This window comes from Choloepus didactylus, chromosome 7 (assembly GCF_015220235.1).
Source record: "Choloepus didactylus isolate mChoDid1 chromosome 7, mChoDid1.pri, whole genome shotgun sequence".
In the NCBI taxonomy this organism is placed as follows: domain Eukaryota; kingdom Metazoa; phylum Chordata; class Mammalia; order Pilosa; family Megalonychidae; genus Choloepus; species Choloepus didactylus.
In genome coordinates this window covers 4,482,493-4,498,633 of record NC_051313.1, presented here as the reverse complement: position 1 = coordinate 4,498,633, position 16,141 = coordinate 4,482,493, and positions in this window count along the sequence as shown.

Here is a 16,141-nt window from a genome sequence, read left to right as displayed (position 1 = left end):
AAAGCCTTTTTCATGAAAACAGGCTGTATCTAAATTTCAACTGTTAGAACTTCTAGCTTTTAGAATTTCTGCATTTCAATGAAGTGATTGCAATCACCTAGTGGATTTTGGGAGAAAAACAAGAGATTTCATCTTTTTCTGTTTCTTTAATGCAATTTTATTGAGATATATTCACACTCAATATAATTCATCAAAGTATGCTTTCAATAGCTAACAGTGTCATCATATAGTTGTGTATTCATCACCATAACCAATTTTAGAACATTTTCATTACTCCCCCAAAATATAATAAAAAAGAGATAAAAATAAGAAGAACACCCAAAACATCCTATACCCCTGTGGTGGTTTGGATGTATTATGTCCCCTCAATATGCCATTATATTTGATGCAGTCTTATGTGGGCAGGAAACATTTTAGTGTTGATTGGGTAGGAAACTTTTGGTTGGATGTTTCTGTGGAGATGTGATCACTCAACTGTGGGTGAGATCTTTCACTGGATAATTTCCATAGAGGTGTGGCCCTGCCCATTCAGCTTGGGCCTTGTTTAGTTTACTGGAGCACTATATAAGCTCAGACAGAAGGAGAGAGTTTGCTATAGCCAGAGAGACACTGAAGAATGCACAGAAGCTGAGAGAGTAGCTGCAGATGAGAGACAGTTTGAAGACAGCTGGTGACAGCAGACTCTTGCTCCAGAAAAGCTGAGAGAAGACAAACACCCCAAGAGTGACTAAGAGTGACAATTTTGAGGAACTGCGGCCTAGAGGAATGTCCAGGGAGAAAGCCATTTTTAAACCAGAACTCCAGAGCAGATGCCATCCATGTGCCTTCCAAGCTAACAGAGGTTTTCTGGACACCATTGGCCATCCTCCAGTGAAGGTACCCAATTGTTGATGACTTACCTTGGACACTTTATGGGCTTAAGACTGTAAATTTTTAACCAAATAAACCCCCTTTATAAAAGCTGATCCATTTCTGGTGTTTTGCATTCTGGCAGCATTGGCAAACTAGAGCAACCCCTTATTCCCCCTATTATTTGTATAATTTTGTGTTGTTTTACCCCTCTGCCCATACACTGGACCCAGGGTGTCAATCACAAGGTTTAATATAATCACACAGTCACACATAAAGATATATAGTTACACAATCACCAAGAATCAAGCCTACTGCATTACAATTCAACAGTTGCAGGTATTTCCTTCTAGTTTTTCTAATATACTAGAAACTGAAAAGGAATATCTGTATAATGCATAAGAATAACCTCCAAAATTACCTCTCAATTCCATTTGAAATTTCATAGCCATGAAACTTTGTTTTGTTTCATTTCTTTTTCCCCTTTTGTCTAGAAGTCATGCTCAATCCCATGATGATAGGGTCAGGCTCATCCCTAGAAGTCATGACCCACATTACCAGGAAGACTTATACCCCTGGGAGTCATGTCCCATATTGGGGGATGACGGTGAGCTAGTTTGCAGAGTTAGCTTAGAGATACAGTCCATATCTGAGCAACAAAAGAGGTTTTCTGGGGGTGACTCTTAGGCATAGGTGTAAGTAGGCTTAGCTTCCCCATTGGAGAGATGTTTAACAAGAGCAAGCTTCTAGATAGAGAGCTTGGCTTATTAAATTAAGAGCCCCCAATTGCTTAAGAGAATAGCAGGAATTCCCCAGATGGGGAGTTTAATAGTTCCACATTTTTCTCTGGTCCCTCAAGGGGACTTTGCAAATACAGTATTATTTCCTGCCCAAAAATTCTGGGAAGTATTGGGGTATTACATTAGCCTGTATGGAATAACAAGAACTCATTCTCTATTCTAGGATCCATGTAATTATGTCCTTTAAATAAACTGACCAGACAGGTTACATTAGGTAGGGTGCTACAGAAACTATAAATTTTGTACCAAAGAAATCTCTTTTCCTTTGGTCTTAGACAGAAGGAATTTTAACATACAGTCAATTAGCATCCTTACCCTGTGTTCTAATTTACCTTATTTCTGTGTCAGTAATATCCCTAAATATAGTCTGATCTCCTTTTCAGCTTCTTTAGCAGTTGCTGTATGGAGTAATACTGACTTACAGAGATGCTGAACTCTAACTCTGAGTCTCAGGTGTCACACAGATACTCAAAGCTTCAGGGAACTACCAAGTTATGTACAAAGAGCACAGCATCTCAGAATTTAGAAATAACAGTTATAACTAAGGAATAGATGTGACTGCTGTAAGAGCTTACAAACTAGGAAACTTTACAATCAGTCTTACTGAACATTCTGTGCCCCACCATTGATCACCCAGTCTCTGCCCCCATTCTATTCCTGGATAACCTATGCTCTCAAATTCAATTCTCAGCCTTTGCTCATTATACATACTTTATATGAGTGAGGTCTTACAATATTTGTTCCTTCATTTTTGGCTTATTTCATGCAATATAATGTCCTCAAGATTCATTCACCTAGCTGCATGTCTCATGACTTCAGTCCTTCTTGCAGCTGCTCAATATTCTGTTGTATGTATGTTGTATGTATACACACAATACACCCCTTCATTTATCCATGGATGTACCCTTAGGTGACTTCCACCTGTTGCAAATCATGAATAGTGCTGCCATAAACATCAGTGTGAAAATCTCTATTTGTGTCCCTGCTTCAGTTCTTCCAAGTATGCACCACATAACGGGGTTGCAGGATCATTTGGAAACTCTACACCTAGGTTCCTGTGGAACCACCACACTGTCCTCCAGAGGGGCTGCATGATTTTACTTCCCTACCAATAGGGAATCACTATATCTTTCTCTTCACATCTTATCCAGCACTTGTATATTTCTGTTTTTTTAAAAATTTTTATTCACACACCATAAAATCCATCCTAGGTTAAGCATCAATGGCTCCTGACACAATCACATAGCTAGGCATTCACCACCACAATCTTTTGGAGAACATTTTTACTTCTTCCACAAGAGAAGAGGAAAAGTTTTAAAAATAAGGAATAATAAGAAATAGAAAAGAAAGGAGAGACAACCACGTCAACAGCAAGAATAACATACTCTTCCATTATATCTCACTCTTATTGACATTCACCTTTGTTATATAGCCTTTGGTACAATTAACAGAAGAATGTTTCACTGTCACTGTTAACTATAGACCCTAGTTTGCCTTGATTGTATTTTTTCCATAAACCATCCCACTGTCAATACCTTGCAATGGTGACATTCATTTGTTCTACCTCATGTGAAAAATTTCTTTCATTTATACATCATTGTCCACTCTAGGTTTCACCAAGCTATACAGTCCCAGCCTTTATCCTCAATCTATCCTCCCGGTGTCATACATACCCCTATCCTCCTATTTCAACTATTCTCACACTCCTCTTTGTTCATTACATTACAGTATTGTGCCACCATCAGATACTATTGTACTATCCATTTCCAGATCATAACAATTTGTATAGGCTGCCTTTTCTTTCCTGACAAAGAAAATTGTTTAATTTTGAGGTGATTCCATTTGTCTATTTCCTCTTTCATTGCTGATGTTTTGTGTGCAGTGTTCCTATTATCAGATCTTTAAGATGTTTCCCTACATTTTCTTTTAAAAGTTTTATGGTCATAGCTCTAATGTTTAGGCCTTTGATCCATTTTGAGTTATTTTTTGTATAAGGTGAGATAGGGGTCTCCCTTTATTCTTTTGGATATGGATATCCAATTCTCAAAGCACCATTTATTGAAGAGGCTGCTCTGTTCCTGTTGAGTTGTTTGACTGTCTTATCAAAGATCATTGTTCATAGATGAGGAGTCTATTTCTGAACACTCAATTTGATTCCATTTGTCAATATATCTATCTTTATGCCAGTACCATGCTGTTTTTGACCACTGTAGCTTTGCTTTCTCAATATATTTTTACCTATTCAGGGCACCCTGCCCTTCCAAAAATTGATTATAGGGCTTTCTCTCTCTGCAAAGTAAGTTGTGATTTTAATTGGTATTGCATTGAATATATAAATCAATTGGAGTAGAATAGATATCTTAACTATATTGTCTTCCAATCCATGAACACAGAATGTCCATTCATTTATTTAGGTCTTCCTTGATTTCTTTTAACAATGTTTTGTAGTTTTCTGTATATATGTCTTTTATATCCTTGGTTAAGTTTATTCCCAAATATTTGATTCTTTTGGTTGCTATTAGAAATGGAATTTTTTCTTGATTTCCTCCTCAGATTGCTCATTACTAGGGTATGGAAACACTACTGATTTTTGTGTGTTGGTGTTGTATCCTGTCACTTTGCTCTACTGACTTATTAACTCTAGTAGCTTTACTGTAGATTTCTCAGAATTTTCTACATATAAGACCATGTCATCTGCAAACAGGGAAAGTTTTATTCTTCCTTTCCAATTTGGATGCCTTTTATTTCTTTTTCTTGTCTAATTGCTCTAGCTAGAACTTCCAGTGCAATGTTGAATAACAATGGTGTCAATGCACATCCTTATCTTGCTCCTGATCTTACAGGGAGAGCTTACAGTCTTTCCCATTGAGTATGATGATAGCTGTGGTTTTTTCATATATTCCCTTTATCGGTTGAGGAAGTCTCCTTCTATTCCTATCCTTTGAAGTGTTTTCATCAAGAAAGGATGCTGAATTTTGTCAAGTGCATTTTCTGTGTCAATAAGATCATGTGGTTTTTCCTCTTCAATTTATTTATGTGGTATATTACATTAATTGGTATTCTTATGTTGAACCACCCTTGCATACCTGGAATAAAACCCACTTGGTCATGGTGATAATTCTTTTAATGTGCTGCTGGATTCAATTCTCAAGTATTTTTTTGAGGATTTTTGCATCTATATTCATTAAAGACATTGATCTGTAATTTTCTTTTCTTGCAGTATCTTTGCCTGGCTTTAGTTTTTGGGTGATGTTGGCTTCATAGAATGAGTTAGGTAGCTTTCCCTCCTCTTCAATCTTTCTTGATGAGTTTGAGCAGGATTGGTACTAATTCTTTCTTGAATATTTGGTATAATTCACATGTGAAGCCATCTGGTCCTAGACTTTTGGTTTGGGGAATTTTTAATGACTGATTCAATCTTTTTACTCCTGGTTGGTTTGTTGAGGTCTTCTATTTCTTCCTGAGTCAGTGTTCATTGTTCATGCTTTTCTAGGAAGTTGTCCACTTCATCTAAGTTGTCCAGTTTGTTAGAATATAGTTGTTCATAGTATCCTCTCACTATATTCTTTATTTCTGTGGGGTCAGTAGTTATGGTCCCCTTCCCATTTCTGATTTTATTTATTTGCATCCTCTCTTTTTCTTTGTCAGACTATATAAAGGTACATCAATGTTCTTGATCTTCTCAAAGAGCCAACTTCTTGTTTTATTGATTATCTATATTTTTCCTGTTCTACATTTCATTTGTTCTGCTATAATCTTTTTTATTTCTTTTCATTTGCTTTGGGGTTAGTTTGTTCTTTCTCTAGTTTCTCCCAGTGAGCAAATAATTCCTCAATTTTTGCTCTTTCTTCTTTTTTGATATAGGCATTTAGAGCAATAAATTACCCTTGCAGCCCTGCTTTTGCTGCATCCCATAGGTTTTGATATGCTGTGTTCTCATTTTCATTTGCTGTTGTACTTTGTTAATGCTGCTGGAATGCAAAACACCGGAGATGGATTGACTTTCATAAAAGGGGGTTTATTTGGTTTACAGTTACAGTCTTAAGGCCATAAAGTGTCCAAGGTAATGCATCAACAATCAGGTACCTTCACTGGAGGATGGCCAATGGCATTTGGAAAACTTCTGTTAGCTGGGAAGGCATGTGGCTGGTATCTGCTCCAAGTTCTGGTTTCAAATGACTTTCTCCCAGGACATTCCTCTTTAGGCTTCAGCACCTCAAAAATGTCACTCTTAGTTGCTCTTTGGGCATTTGTCCTTTCTTAGCCTCTCTGGAGCAAAAGTCTGCTTTCCAAGGCCATCTCCAAAATGTCTCTGTAAGCTGAAACTCCTCTCTCAGTTCTAGAGTATTCTTCAAAGTGTCCCTCTTGGCTGTAGCAGCTTGCTCCTTCTGTCTGATCTTATATAGTGCTCCAGTAATTTAATTCAGACCCACCCTGAAAGGGTGGACCAACACCTCCATGGAAATTATCCAATCAGAGTCATCACCCACAGTTGGGTGGGGCGCATCTCCATGGAAACACCCAAAGTATTACAATCTAATTAACACTGATAGGTCTGCCCACACAAGATTACATCAAAGATAATGGTGTTTGGGGGGACACAACACATCCAAACTGGCACATTTGCCTCAAGATATTTACAGATTTCTCTCGTAATTTCTTCCTTGCCCATTGGTTAATAGTGTGTTGTTTAGACTCCAAATATTTGTGAATTTTCCAGCCTTCCAACTGTTATTGTTTTCCAACTTCATTCCGCTGTGATTTGAGAAAGAGCTGTGTATATTTTTGATCTTTTCAAATTTATGTAGACCTACTTTTTGACCCACCATGTAATCTATCCTGTAAAATGACCCATGAGCACTTGAGGAAAATGTATATGCTTCTCTTGTTGGGTGCAACATTCTGTATATGTCTGTTCAACTCTACTTCAATTACATTATTCAAAATCTCTGTTTCCTCATTGTTCCTCTGTATAGATGTTCTATCCATTGCTGAGAGTGGTGTATTGAAGTCACCAATTATTGTGTAAGTGTCTACTTCTCCCTTCTGTTTGTGTTTCCCTCACATACCTCAGGGTACTCAGGCTCAGTGCATTTCTATTTATAATTATGTCTTCTTGATGTATTGTCCCTTTTAAAAATTAGAGTCCTTCTTTGTCCCTTTTAATTGTTTTACATTTGAAGTCTAGTTTGTCTGATATTAGTATAGCTGCCCCTGCTTTTTGTGGTTGTTGTTTGCAAGAAATATCTTTTTGCATCTTTCACTTTCAACCTGTTTTTGTCCTTTGGTCTTAAGTCTCTTGTAGACAGCATGTAGAGGGATCCTGTTTTTTTAACCATCCTGCAATCTATGTCTTTTGTTTGGGGATTTTAATCCATTAACATTTAATGTTATTATTATAAAGGCAGTACTTTCTTCAACCATTTTGCCTTTTGGATTTTATCTGTCATATCTTATTTTTCTCTCTTTTTACCTATTAATTACCCTTACTGCTAATCTTCAATTTTACACATTTCTCTCAACATCTCTCTCTTGTCTTTGCCTATCTGTCTGTACTGCTCCCTTTATTATTTCTTGAAGAGCAGGTGTCTTATTTATGAACTCTCTCAGTGCCTGTTTATCTGAAAATATTTTAAGCACTCTCTCAGTTTTGAAGGACAGTTTTGCCAGATATACAATTCTTGGTTGGTGTATTTTCTCTTTTATTATCCTAAATATATCATACCACTGCTTTCTGGCCTCCATGGTTTCTGCCAAGAGATCTGCACTTAGGCTTACTGAGCTTCCCTTGTTTGTGATGGAATGCTTTTCTCTTGCTGCTTTCAAAATTCTCTGTCTTTGACACTTGACAGTTTGAATGGTAAGCATCTTAGAGTATGTCTACTTGGATCTATTCTGTTTCTGGCATGCTGTGCTTCTTCGACCTGTAATTTTATGTCTTGCATAAGAGTTGGAAACTTATATTGATTATTTCTTCCATTATTCTTTCTGTCCCTTTTCTTCTCCTTCTGGGACACCCATGACACATATATCCATGCACTTCATGTTGTCATTCAGTTTCCTGAGACCCTGCTCATATTTTTCTGTTCTTTTCCCTATTCTTTTGTGTGTAGGAGTTGCTGTTTTATGTATCCATTGGCTTTTTCATCTCTTCTATTGTGCCTTTAATTCCCATAAGTTCTGCCAGTTGTTTTTTCAAGTTTTAAAGTCCTTCTGTATGAACAACCTATGTCTTCTTTATATCCTTTATCTTTTTGCCACATTTTCCTTCAAATCATTAAATTGTTTTATAAGACTGGTTTGAACATCTTTAATTAGATTTTCAGCTCCTGCATCTCAGTTGAAGATTTAGTTTTTTCCTTTGTCTCAGCCATATGTTCTACCTTCCTGGATTGAGTTGTGACTTTCTGCTGGTGTCTAGACATCTGAATTTCTTGCTTAGTTTATTCCTCAGGGGTGGGGTGCAGGCACTAGGTACCACACAAAATTTCTGTATATGGGTAAAAACATCTGCTGGATCCCAACAGTTCTCTGTTTTTCACCAGCTAACAGGACCTGGGTTTGTTTTAGGGTATTGCTTTAATAGTTGGGTCATCTGTATTTCAAAGCCAAAACTGGGCTGGGTTCCTGTGCAGGGAATCTAGAGTCGCTTCAGTGGGACTGAAACAGTTGATGAAGAGTCCTTCAATACCCTTGCACTTTCCAGACCAGCCAGCAGATGGTGCTGTTTGGTAACTTCACCAACCTCAGAAGCAGTTTGCCTTGGTGTCCAGGCTACCTTTGACCAGGCAGTTTGAAACTGTAAGTTTCCTGAGCCCCACTTGCTGGCCAAAATGACTCACTATGGGGCTGTGTTCCTCAGTTTATTTGTAGCAGAGGACACTCCCAGATATACCCATTTTCAGCCATCCCCCAGGCAAGGAAACTGCCACCTGCTGATGTTTCCCCCAGAGTTATGTAAGGGGTTTTCAGACCCAGCATTCAGAAAACAGTCTTTCCTTTCTCAGACTCTGTCCCTCCATTATCTGGGCCTTGAAATGTCCCCTATGCCCTGGGTATCCAAATAGTGGTGCCTGTCTCACTACTGTAAGAGAATTATATTCTGTGTCCCCAGTATGAGAGACCCAGCAGCTGTGAAGGGGAAGGGGAAGTGTGAGGACTGGCTGGTATGGGATGGGATTTTCCTACCTAATATTTATCTCTTGTCTTCAATTTGGCATTTATAGGGAACTTCTCAAATCTATGTCTTCCTCCAAAGTTCTAAATAATTCAGAATTTTTCTTTTTATTTCATTGAATTTCTGTGGAGAGATTTTCAGTAGCTGTTTATGTCACCAAGTTGATGATGTCACCCAGCCCTTTTAAGAGATTTAATCTTAATTGATTAACCAGGCCCTAATCCATAAGAATTCATCCACCAGAAGAGCATTAGAGCTTTTTCTAGGAAGTTTTTCTAAACAACCTACCAGCCTTTCATTTGAGCTTAGAATCTTCCTGCCAAATATCAAATATAATATTATAAGCAACTGTAAAAAATTGATAAGAAAAAGGAGAGTCTGTGGCATTTTAACTGAAATTAGTCCCTTTGTTACTTCCCAAATCAGCTAGGTGGAATCTACACCCAGATTAGTGCAGCCAAAAACACAGAGCTATACCTTAGGGGTCTTTCTTCTATGAAGGTGCAGGTAGTCAGATTTATCATCCTGCTCCCAGCTATTGGTTGCTGCTGATAAGTTCAGGAATAATGCAGTACAGAAGTGAGTTCTCAGTATTCCACCCAACCCCCAGTCATTAAAAAGAGGCTCTAATTAGGATGTGGGCACCTCTGAGTATAATGAAATCCTGATCCCCATTTTTGGGTCCCCATGTAAGGAGAAGCAAACAGAAAACCTCAGTCTACTTCACCTCCTCTGCTATGTGCTTAGCTCCAAAGGCAGGGGTATCATTCAGAAATAAGGGTGCTACTGTCCTGTTCTGCAATACCAGAGCCCTGGCTCAGAGATTTTGCCTGGAGGAGAAGCAGGTGATAAATAAGATAGCTACTAATCTCCTACCAAAGGAGTTGATTGCATTTACAATAGGGTAAAAAGTTCAAAGGTAAGGGTGGTCTCAAAACAGTGAAGATTTTGATGGGTACAATTGGAAGGAGATATATGGAATTGATGAAGACACAGGATACACTATTAGATTGAAGGCTAGTTTGGAGAGGTAACCAGTGGAGGAAATGACTAAGGGGATCCTTCCAGGGGTCAGAACAAATGTCAAAGTATGACCTCAGGAACTCTTCCTTCAATTGAGTTGAATTTGATTGGTTAGTCTAGGACAATTTATGCACAAGGGAAATGAGATCACCGGCGCCCGCATCCCACCGGCCCCAGGCGGGGGCTCCTCCAGGCGTGCATGAGGGGAGGTGTTAGGGCGCTCAGAGTCCCTACCCTGCGCAGACACTGTGCCTTGGATGGTGTTGCTGCCTCGCGGTGGCGGGGGAGCCCCCTCCATCTGGTGCTTTCCCTCTTGGGAACTGGGGGCTGTTCGCATCTCGTGACCCCTGCCGAGGTTCGCGGCTGCTTGGGGGAGGGCTCACGACGAATCAATGAGCTGCCAGGAGGCTGGAGGCCAGATGCAGGAAGGAGTCACAACTGAAAACAACAATCATATTAATTTGAAGGTGGCGGGGCAGGATGGTTCTGTGGTGCAGTTTACAATTAAGAGGCATACACCACTTAGTAAACTAATGAAAGCCTATTGTGAATGACAGGGTTTGTCAATGAGGCAGATCAGATCCTGATTTGATGGGCAGCCAATCAATGAAACAGACACATCTGCACAGTTGGAAATGGAGGATGAAGATACAAATGATGTGTTCTGGCAGGAGGTGTCTATTAAAAAGGGAGCCTGCTTCTTTTCTCCAGAACTCTGTTCCTACAGACCAAGAATACATTCTCAATTAGAAAAACTGCCATTTGGTTCCACCACATCCTGACTACTACAGTATAGTTTTCTCTATTCTTTCATTTTACCCTTCCCCATTCCTTTATTGTACATAAAGTAACTGGTGTATGTGCACAAGCATATTGCTTTTTTTTTTTTTTTTTTTTTTTACTAAATGGCCAATGGTATGTTTTGATTGACATCAAATGGAGATGGGATGGGGAAAAATACTGGTTCTCTATAAATACCCCCTTTCTCCATTAGTGGCATGCTCATTCAACTCTTATCTCTATATTCCAGAAGTTATTTTCTCTGTTTAACAAACACCAACAACATAAAAAACCCTTGCATACTTTGTTTGATTGGAGAATTTGAATGTTTTTCACTTATCATTGTAAAACCAAGGACAATTTTATAACTTTTTTATAATGAGATAACTTTTTTATAACAAGAGAGTTACATTCCTGGTATTAGCGGAGCTTAATTGTTGAGTATTGTCAGGGAAAGAGAATAAGAGAGACCTGCCAAACACTGTCATCCCAGTGTGACTATGGCAATACTCAAAACTGCACCTTCCAGAAGGGCAAAGCAGAGGCTTACCCATGTGGGAGGGGAGGAGTGTAATTCACTAAAATGGTCCAGCAAGTCATCATGCTAACGCAGCAATAATAGAGAATGATAAATCCTGAAAAAGAACAGTGAGCAACCAAATTATATACTTCGAGTGTTCAGCAGAAAACAGGAGCCTTCGTGTGCACATTGATGCTACACAAAGGAAAAATAGGGACAAAAGCTTCAATCCACCAGCAATAAATATACAAAAAGCTCACCCTCACACCATCTGAGGTATAGCACGTTCAATATTTGAAGGACAAGTATTTTATGGATAAGATATAAACCATGTCCCAATACCTATTGTAAAGAAGGGAGACTGTAGACAGGGAAAACAATCAAGGAAATACTGTTTGGAGGGTTTCCAAAAGCTTTTTTGCTTATTTAACATTTTCTTTCCTAGAATTTGTCTTCCTATTAGTCTATAATACAACAAAAACCACACCCAGCAGAGAAGAATCACACCCTATTAATGGTGGAGTATATTATTCTTTCATGAAATATACATATATAAAACAAATTATACAATTATTTGTGAAGTACTGGATGAAGTACTAGGAGAAGACAGAAATTCAGAGAGGTGAACCAGTAATCAGTGTTGCTTATGCCATGGCAGGTTGGGGGAAGTGCTGCCAGTTTGCAAAGAGCACTGAGAGGCTGAGCATTTTTTGACCATGTCAAGTCTATAGGGATTAAAATATCAAAGTCCACAGCCAACAACCACAGGGAATCTGGTAACCCATCCACTGTTTTAGTAAGGGACCCTACTAGAATGCTGTCTGTGAATAAGTGTAAACCCAAATTAAAACAAGCCTTTTTAAGTAGTTTTATTGAGATATATTCATGTACCATACAATCCATCCAAAGTGTACAATCAATGGCATTTAGCATATTCAGAGTTGTGCATTCATCACCACAATCAATTTTAGAATATTCTATTACTCCATAAAGAGAAGTCCCATACCCCTTAGCAATCACTTCTCAATCCCTCTATGCTCCCCCATCCCTAGATAACCACTAATCTATTTGTCTCTAGAGATTTAATTATATTTACATTTTATATAAATGAAGTCATACAATTTGTAGTACTTTGTATCTGTTTTCTTTCACTTAGCAAAATGTTTTTAAATTATTTTTTTAATTAAAGAAGTAGGTTTAGAGAAATGTCATATAAAAAACAATTTTTGCATATATCCCCTATTGTTGACACAGCATTAGTGCGGTACCTTTGTTACAGCTTATGAAACAATATTACAATAGCATTAATATAGTCCATAGTTTATATTAGCTGTATTTTCCCATATATTCTTTAATTGTCCCCTTGTATTAGTGTGATATATTTGTTATAATTCATGAAAAACATTCTTGTACTATTAACCCAAGACCATTGTCCACAACAGTGTTCACTGTTATTCAGTCCTGTGTCTTATCTTCTAACTTTCACTAGAGTAACACACATGACCAAAAAGTTGGTGATGGTAGCACATAATTGTGAAAGTAATTCACACGTGGTTGAAAGACGACTTTTAGGGAAGTTCTTGACATTACTTAAATTGGCTTTAACAATGCCTTTGATTTCTGATGTCTACAGAGCCTGGCAGAAACGAACAAAAATCTTCTTGAAAGGTGATAAACACCACCCTAGACTTCACATTACTTCAGAAATTTGGAAATAGTATTAAATAGAATATAGAAGAGAGAGTAAGAATAACATAGGAAAAAGTGAGATGTTAAAAAATACATTTAGTTGAAAGTGTGAGTAGACTCAAAAGATAAACTAGTGAAGAAGCAATATCTGTAGAGATCTTGTCAAATAATTGTCAAAAGTAGATAAGACATCAATTCTTAGATTCAAGAGACTCCTGAAAACCCTATGGGTGAATCAAATGGAACCCACACATATGAATATAATTGTATAATTTTCTTTAAAATATTAAAAGAAACCAAAAATTAAGGAGATAATCAGTAAAGGAGTAACAAATGAAGATGTGACCTCCAAATTCAACAATGGAAACAATGGAAAGCAATGGCATGATATCTTCACATTGCTATTAAAAAGTAATTGTGAGATGGAAGAAGACGGCAGCATAGAGAGGAGTGGAAGCTAGTCAGTCCTCCTGGAACAACTAATAAACAACCAGGAACAACTAGTAAATAATCTGGAATAACTGTGGGGGATCAAACGTGACAGTTCACTCACCATACACCAACCAGAATTGGGAAGAATGCCCAAGATCACAGCATAAAATCTGTAAGTAAAAACTGAAGATCCAAGCTAGGAGCCCCCTCTACCAATGGCCCTAACTGCAAAGCCTGAGAGTCCCCTCCACAATGGCAAACTGCAATGCCTCACTGCTAGAGAGCAGCACCCTTAGAACAAGTGAATATGGCTCAGCTGAGCTCCAACTATTTTAATTAAATCATGGACTGCTCACTATAAGCTATGAAACCCCAACAAGGTGATAGAAGCTTTTGGTCATGACTGACCTTGGCGAGCCAGAGGAACTCTCTGGGAGGAAGGAGAAGACCAGAGGACCAGGTACTGTCAATGGGTTAAATTGAGGGAGGCTACAGACTGACCCTGAAGGGGGCATTCTGTCCCTTTTTCAGCTTAGTGGAGAAAGCCTCAGCCATTTTCAATTCCCAGTGCTCAGACCCAGAATAGGGTGGAGAAGCAGAGCCAGAGTCTTTTAAACTGCTAAGGACCCCTCTCCAGAGGGTGTATCTTCTCTAAGGGGAAAGAGGAAGAGGTGGTGTCAAGCTCTACCACCCACCTTACATTCAGATCCAGACTGCAGAGCCTGTGGAAAACAGGCACATGCCACATCTCCTTACAACAGTCTGGAGCTACAGGCTGACAGGCTCCACCTGCTGGGCAGAAAACCACAGTGATTTAAGGCTTCACAGGGTGTATCAATATAAGACACTCTCAGGGAGATGTGATACTATTGCCTCCTACAAGACCTGAGCCCATTGTGTTCTGGGAAAACCTGATTGCAGTAACCAAGGAAACTAGATGCCTAGACAACAGAAAATTACAATCTACACTAAGAAAAATGAAGTTATGGCCCAGTCAAAGGAAAAAACTTATACTTCAACTGAGATACAGGAACTTAAACAACTAATACTAAACCAATTCAAAAAGTTTAGGGAAGATATGGCAAAAGATGAACCATACAATGAAAACAGGGTATACATAAGGTAGAACTCAAAAGTTCAAAAAAAAAGAACTGACAGAATCTATGGAAATGAAAGGCATAACACAAGAGATGAAAGATACAATGGATACATAAAATAGCAGATCTCAAGAGGCAGAAGAAAACACTCAGGAACTGGAGAACAAGCCACCTGAAAGCCTACACACAAAAAACAGACAGAGAAACAAATGGAAAAATATGAGCAATGGCTCCAGGAACTTACAGACAAAATGAAATGCAGGAATGTACATGCCATGGGTGGCCCAGAAGGAGAAGAGAAGGGAAAAGAGGCAGAAGCAATAATAGAGGAATAGAGGAATATCAATAGAGGAAATAATCAATGAAAATTCCCATCTCTTATGGAAGACATAAAATTACAGACCAAGAAGTGCATTGTACCCAAAAAGAATAGATCTGAATAGACTGACACCAAGACACTTAATAATCAGATTATCAAACATCGAAGACAAAGAGAGAATCCTGAAAGCAGCAAGAGAAAAGCAATCCATCACATACAAAAGGAAGCTTGATAAGACTATGTGTGGATTTCTCAATAGAAACCATGGAGGCAAGAAGGAAGTGCAGTGATATATATAAGGTATTGAAAGAGAAAAACCACCAACCAAGAATCCTATATAGGGCAAAACTGTCCTTCAGATATGAGGGAGAGCTTAAAATATTCTCTGGCAAACAGACAATAATGGAGTTTGTGAACAAGATATCTGCTCTCCAGGAAACACTAAAGGGAGCACTACAAACAGAAAGGAAAAGACAGGAGTGAGAGGTTTGAACACAATTTTGGGAGACAGTAGCACAACAATGTAAGTACACTGAACAAAGATGACTGTGAGTATGGTTGAAAGAGGAAGGTTAGGAGCATGTGGGACACCAGAAGGAAAGAGGAAAGTTAAAGACTGGGACTGTATAACTCAGTGAAACCTAGGGTGATCAACAATTGTGATAAAAGGTACAAATATGCTTTTACATGAGAGAGAACAAATGAATGGCAACCTTGCAAGGTGTTAAAAATGGGGTGAGAATGAGATATTATCTCACACCAATTAGAATGGCTGCCATTAAACAAACAGGAAACTACAGATGCTGGAGAGGATATGGAGAAAGTGGAATGCTTATTCATTGTTCATGGGACTGGATAATGGTTCAGCCACTCTGGAATTCAGTCTGGCACTTCCTTAGAAAACAAGATATAAAGTTACCCTTCTATCTAGTGATTGCACTTCCTGGTATATACCTGGAAGATCTGAAAGCAGTGACATGAACAGATATCTGCACGCCAATGTTCATAGCAGCATTATTCACAATTGCTAAGAGATGGAAACAACCCAAATGTCCTTCAACAGATGAGTGGGTAAATAAAATGTGGTATATACACATATGGAATACTATGCAGCTGTAAGAAGGAATGATGTCATGAAACATATGACAACATGGATGAACCTTGAAGACATAATGCTGAGTGAAATAAGCCAGGCACAAAATGAGAAATATGCTACCACTAATGTGAACATTGAAAATGTAAAACAAATGGTTTATAATGCAGAATATAGGGGAACTAGTGATAGAGAGCAATTAAGGAAGAGGAATGATAACCCAATAAGAATAGATAAGCTATCACTGGTAAATTTAATGTTTTGGGAATGCCCAAGAGTGGCTATGGTCTTTTAATTTCTGATGGGTATGGTAGGAACAAGTTCACAGAAATGTTGCTATATTAGGTTATTTTCTTGGGATA